The sequence below is a fragment of the Solanum tuberosum genome, unplaced genomic scaffold, assembly GCF_000226075.1.
Source record: "Solanum tuberosum cultivar DM 1-3 516 R44 unplaced genomic scaffold, SolTub_3.0 scf00154, whole genome shotgun sequence".
Classification (NCBI taxonomy): domain Eukaryota; kingdom Viridiplantae; phylum Streptophyta; class Magnoliopsida; order Solanales; family Solanaceae; genus Solanum; species Solanum tuberosum.
In genome coordinates, this window is record NW_006239079.1 from 480,773 (window position 1) to 487,166 (window position 6,394).

General features: G+C 43.8%; 1 long non-coding RNA gene across 2 annotated transcripts; it reads left to right on the top strand.

Moving 5' to 3' along the window:
• The first annotated feature begins 349 nt into the window (after positions 1-349).
• LOC102599832 (uncharacterized) lies at positions 350-6,086 on the top strand. 2 transcript variants are annotated; one of them, XR_367703.2, is made up of 3 exons: positions 350-586; positions 2,194-2,403; positions 5,516-6,086. It is a non-coding gene; the product is annotated as an uncharacterized lncRNA (long non-coding RNA). The 2 variants fall into 2 exon arrangements; XR_367704.2 differs by having other exon boundaries at positions 5,693-6,086.
• Positions 6,087-6,394: the final 308 nt, after the last annotated feature.

The window sequence follows — 6,394 nt, forward strand, 5'->3', positions numbered from 1 at the left end:
TTTGGGGGGGGCTGGTAGGGGGTGGGAGGGGTAGTTTAAGCGTAGGGACAAAATAAATTGATTTTTTTAAAAATAAATAAATTATAATTTGAAGTTGGAAGAGAGATTTAGAAAATGTTTTCCTTAGTTTTGAAGGGAAGTCATTTTCCTTAAATTTGAGGAAAATGAGTTGATCTGGAAAACATTTAATCCAACCATAATTAAAATTTTTGTGGCCATGTCCTAATTTAAAATCTAACCCATTTTATTGTAAATCTAAATATTTTGTTACCTTATTTTAAACTCAATTTCAGACCGAAACCATATTTTTGTTTTCACCCAAAATGACCGTTAAACCTCTTCTCTTTTTCAAAATTCCATTCTCACCCACACTCTTCTCATTGCTTTACTCTCTCTTTCTCTCTTTAAGAAGGCGATGAAGATTGTTGAATTTCTTCATCTAAATGATGAATTTCTCAATTTTACTTCTTCTTGGATAGAAATCAAGTTTTTTTTATGTGTATGCAGCAAGACAATGGTGAAGATGACAGTGGAAAATGAGGAGAGACATTGCTATGCTTCTTGAATCTCATCCTGATGTATTCGGGTAATGTTTCCAATTTTCCTCTCACATAGGGTTTGGGGCTTAGTTGATTGATTGAATAATTTATATGTTACCTTGAAATCAAACTTGTAAGAATGGGGAATTTGGTATATCAGTCATGGTCTTGTTAGTTGTTACTGCTTAGAATTCCTTTTAGCTTGAAACATACAATTTTGCTTTGCTTCAAACCCTTCTTCTTGTATATTGATGAATTTGTGTTCAAGAGAGACAAATTAAAACTTTTGACAATAGCACTTTTCTCTTTTGGTACCTTTGCTGCACGATTCCTAATTTAATTTGAATCTGTGCAACACCAACACATCAATAACAACTTAGTTTATTGTCAATTGAAATCTTTAAATTTTTATGCTCTTCACCTAGAGAAAGATATTTGAATGGCATGATGGGTTATCCAAATATAGAATCTATACATATCATTCCCATGTTCAATGTGTCTTTATGTAGTTCCATGTTGATTTGACAGTAAAATATTTATGTCTCAACCATTCACCAAAGTCTGTCCATTATATTATTACCTTCTTGAGTCAAGATTTCGTCCACATTATGTTTTGCTATATCTACAAGATCATTTTGTAACTAGCTTAGTAATACAAGACTCATGAATCGTTTCATCAATATTACATTACATATTAAGGAAATATCTAGAATTTAAGACGTATGCACAAAGTTGGGAAAGGGAAGGAAAAAACATGTAGCTCAGGTGGGACAGGGGCTTGCTGGACAAATCCCAATGTGAGACCCCAGCCTTGTGCAGTCCCTCGCTTTGAGCCTGACTCTGCCAAGCACTACATGGCGGTGGTTTTTATATTTATGCCTTGTACGTATTTGGATCATTGAATCAACGATGTTGTACCAGGAGAAAACCAAAATGGATAGGAATTCAGCAGCATCTGATGTTAGATGCATTAGATGGTATATCTATCTTTATTTCTTTCCTTGTTAATTAGAGCTTCTAAATGGGCATTTACTCAAATATCTAACAGGGTGTCGAGCTCCTCTATACCACTTGTGGGACTCATATGTATGATGATGCATATGTAGTTTGAATCATTCGGTTACTTCTTAATAGTTCTTATGAGTGCGTTCTTCTTTTTTTGTATATGCAACCTGTCATTCTTCATTTGATTGGCCTACTATCCCCTTTTCTCATTTATATGTCAGATTTCTAGCTAAGAGGCAAAAATGTGAAGGATAAGCTCTATTTCACTTGGCATCGACCACACTGCTCTCATTCTGTATTTCTAATTTCATCTTCATCTGTGCTCCTTGTGTTTTTATTATTATCATTATTTGGTTCTTTGATTGTTTTTATTAGATTAATTGGGGCATTAAAAGTAACTGGAAGAGTTGGTGGTTCTATTGCTATTGCTCTTTCTAACCTCAGTTTTTGAAAAACTCAGAATTTAATTATTGGGATTTTGTTTGTTCTCTGTGAAATTTGGATAAAGATAGAGCTTTTTTCTTGATTTGAAGATTTTTTTGGTCCACATTTCTATCTTTCTATGTCCTGCAATTTGGGTACTTTCTGTTTGGTCATTTCCGTGTAGTTTGATTGTATGTTAAAAGTTATTGTTTGTTCTTTTGTGCAGCTTACTATATTGACACAAATCAAGGCTGCTGAATTCCTGTCCAGTTTGGTCATTCTGTTTTTATTTTTAAAAAAAAGAAATGGATTTTACTTAGTCCTTTCCTCATTCACCTCTGCTCGATTCGTCGGAGTTTTTGGAATCCCATTTCAGTGGTGGAAGCTCTTCCTCGCTGCTCTGCTCGTCCAGTTTCAGCTTGCTGCCTTCGAAAGGGTAAAATTCCCTACTAATCTTAACATTTCAGAGATAATGTTCTTTCGAGTAATGTCTTTAAGTTGTTTTCTGCTCTATTTGTTTACTGCTTGTGTCCATTGAGAATTTCAGTTTGTATTTTAGTTAAGCATGTCTCTTAAAGTGTGTGAGTTTTATATTAAGGGCCTTAAGGTTCACTGTATTCTAGCATCTTATTGTTACGTGATGGTCGTGTTAATTAGATGTTAGTTTCATTTGTTCGATTCAATATCAGTTTCATAGCATTCTTTTACCTGATTGATGTCTCATGGTTCTTCTCAAAAGTTGAAATATTGTATCTTTGTTCAGCAAGCACCATTGTTTTGACAACTCTTTCCTTTCTAGTTTCTGTTTCAGCTAAGATTTCTTCATGCCTGTTTTGTTTTATCTTGTAGTATTTTGACTCCAGCATAATTTGGTCTCTTTAGTGACAGTATTAATGTGAAAACGGCATCGAACTTCTGGATTTATCTCGTATATAGTTATCATTCCGATGTTGCTGCCTTAGAATTGGATTTTGATTTCTATGATTCAGCTACTGTCTATTCCTTCCCCCTTTCCTTTATTTGAAGTTATGAAAGTGTCGAAATCTCTCTCCCTCATTCATGTCTAAAATTTCTGTAAAGTCTTTGCGTACCTTGTTAATTTTGTTCACCAATTTGTTCATGTTTTAAAGGATTAGTTACATAGGTTTGCTACTGTTTTTTTTTAGTGGAATAAAGCATTGTTTAGTCATTTCTTCATCGTTTGTGGTCAGTCATTAGTAAGGAAGGAAAATTGTTTGAATGTGGTGGTTTAATTTACTATTAAACTAGCTTTGCCTCACTCTTTACTTCTTAAACTCAGTTTTTCTTATTCTCATTATATTATATTTTGGATTTAATGATATCGACTCCAACCTTGATAGATGCCTTAAAAGGTTTTCCAGTTTGTTTTTTGCTTTAAATTTAAAGTTAGCGTATTATGAGAATTGTCTTTCCCTATTTTAGTAAAAAAATAATTAAGCTTCTAGCATATCCTTTAGTTTTGGATTACTTGTTAGCATAGTCTCATTTCTCTCACTTCATATATTTTAGCATACCATTTTCCTTATTTCTTTCAGATTATATATTAACTCTTTTCCCTTGTTTTCGTTGCATGTAATCCCCCCGAGGAACGACGGTGCCTCGGGGAGGGGGGAAAAGAACTACGGTGCCTCGGGGCGGGAGTGGGGGGCCTCAAGGCACGATGGTGCCTCGAGGCCCCCCACCCCCCGGAGGCACCATCGTGCCTTGAGGCCCCCCACTCCCGCCCCGAGGCACCGTAGTTCTTTTCCCCCCTCCCCGAGGCACCGTCGTGCCTCGGGTCTGGGGTGGGGGGACTCGAGGAACGACGGTGCCTCGGGGAGGGGGGAAAAGAACTACGGTGCCTCGGGGCGGGAGTGGGGGGCCTCAAGGCACGATGGTGCCTCGAGGCCCCCCACTCAAACCCCGAGGCACCGTCGTGCCTCGAGGCCCCCCACTCAAACCCCGAGGCACCGTAGTTCTTTTCCCCCCTCCCCGAGGCACCGTCGGGCCAGTATAGTGCCTCAAGGCCCCCCATCCCATCCCAGCCCCGAGGCACCGTCGTGCCTCGAGGCTCCAACCCCTACCCCCTTCTGAGGCACCGTCGTGCCTCGAGGCCCCCCCCACCCCGAGGCACCGTCGTGCCTCGAGGCTCCAACCCCTACCCCCTTCTGAGGCACCGTCGTGCCTCGAGGCTCCAACCCCTACCCCCTTCTGAGGCACCGTCGTGCCTCGGGTCTGGGGTGGGGGGACTCGAGGAACGACGGTGCCTCGGGGAGGGGGGAAAAGAACTACGGTGCCTCGGGGCGGGAGTGGGGGGCCTCAAGGCACGATGGTGCCTCGAGGCCCCCCACTCAAACCCCGAGGCACCGTAGTTCTTTTCCCCCCTCCCCGAGGCACCGTCGTGCCTCGAGGCCCCCCACCCCCCGGAGGCACCATCGTGCCTTGAGGCCCCCCACTCCCGCCCCGAGGCACCGTAGTTCTTTTCCCCCCTCCCCGAGGCACCGTCGGGCCAGTATAGTGCCTCAAGGCCCCCCATCCCATCCCAGCCCCGAGGCACCGTCGTGCCTCGAGGCCCCCCCCACCCCGAGGCACCGTCGTGCCTCGAGGCCCCCCACTCAAACCCCGAGGCACCGTCGTGCCTCGGGTCTGGGGTGGGGGGACTCGAGGAACGACGGTGCCTCGGGGCTGGGATGGGATGGGGGGCCTTGAGGCACTATACTGGCCCGACGGTGCCTCGGGGAGGGGGGAAAAGAACTACGGTGCCTCGGGGTTTGAGTGGGGGGCCTCGAGGCACCATCGTGCCTTGAGGCCCCCCACTCCCGCCCCGAGGCACCGTAGTTCTTTTCCCCCCTCCCCGAGGCACCGTCGGGCCAGTATAGTGCCTCAAGGCCCCCCATCCCATCCCAGCCCCGAGGCACCGTCGTGCCTCGAGGCTCCAACCCCTACCCCCTTCTGAGGCACCGTCGTGCCTCGAGGCCCCCTTCCCCCCACCCTCCGCCCCGAGGCACCGTAGTGCCCCCTACCCAATCCCCGAGGTACCATCGTTCCTCGAGGCCCCCCACCCCCCGGAGGCACCATCGTGCCTTGAGGCCCCCCACTCCCGCCCCGAGGCACCGTAGTTCTTTTCCCCCCTCCCCGAGGCACCGTCGGGCCAGTATAGTGCCTCAAGGCCCCCCATCCCATCCCAGCCCCGAGGCACCGTCGTGCCTCGGGTCTGGGGTGGGGGGACTCGAGGAACGACGGTGCCTCGGGGCTGGGATGGGATGGGGGGCCTTGAGGCACTATATTGGCACGACGGTGCCTCGGGGTGGGGGGGCCTCGAGGCACGACGGTGCCTCGGGGCTGGGATGGGATGGGGTGGCCTCGAGGCACTATATAGTTGGATTGGTCTTTCTAGCCTTAGATGCTAAATATAAAAATGCATCAGTTGAATTAACACTTCAAATCAGCGATTGACCAAACAATATATAATTTCCCTTCCTTGGGCCATCTAGCCTAATGTATGTAAGTTGTTATTACTTCATAAAAACAAGCCCCGCATTGTGTAGGCTCGTGCCGTTAAGTTTCTCGTAGAGTTGATGGATCCTGTTGCTCGGATGGTTGGCAAGGCTGATGCAGTTTTTATCAAATCTCACAACCATTCACGAGGGAAGAGCAACAATTTGTGAGGAAAGATGATGATCTCAAATGCTTTTCGAGAATTGACTATTTATTGTTCCTTTCAGGTAAGACTTGCAAACAATTTTATGAAGTGCAGCTCTCCTCTTCGATTCACTGTCTCATGATAGATTAGAGAAAAGAGTCTTGTTTGTCTGAGGTTGTTGTGAAGAATTCAGAAGTCCAAGAATTCGACGAATCCGTACGTTGATCTCAGACTCCAGCCTTGGGCAAGGGGCACACACATACTCATGAGGAATCTAGTATAAACACCGAATGTCTTATGCATCGAGCTTTTTTTTCTTTTTTTTTGAGAATCGATCTTTTAATACACAACTAACAAATTTACTAGGTGTGAATGTTCAACTGCTACTTATTGATATTGTCACTACATTGGATTTGAGCTCTCTATAAATGTGATACTCCTAAAAGTTTTTATGTTAAAGATTTCCTTTGTTTGGAGATTTGATCTAAGTTCTAACTGTAACTTTCATTGTTTAGGTTCTAAAATATCTAAATTGATAAATCTACTTCCAAGTTCTTCTCTGTTGGACAGACTGATAAAGTAGAACTTGAATGACTTAAACAAGATATAAAACTCTTTGTTCATGAGTAAATTAAATATAAATACAAATAAGATCTACATTATTTGGCATATAGATCTCATTTGAAATTTGAAAATGTTGAAGTTCCCTTTTCAAATCTTTAGCTACAATTTCTCAAATCCCTTTTCAAATCAAGCAGTGACAGTTGCATAATAAGATTGTTTT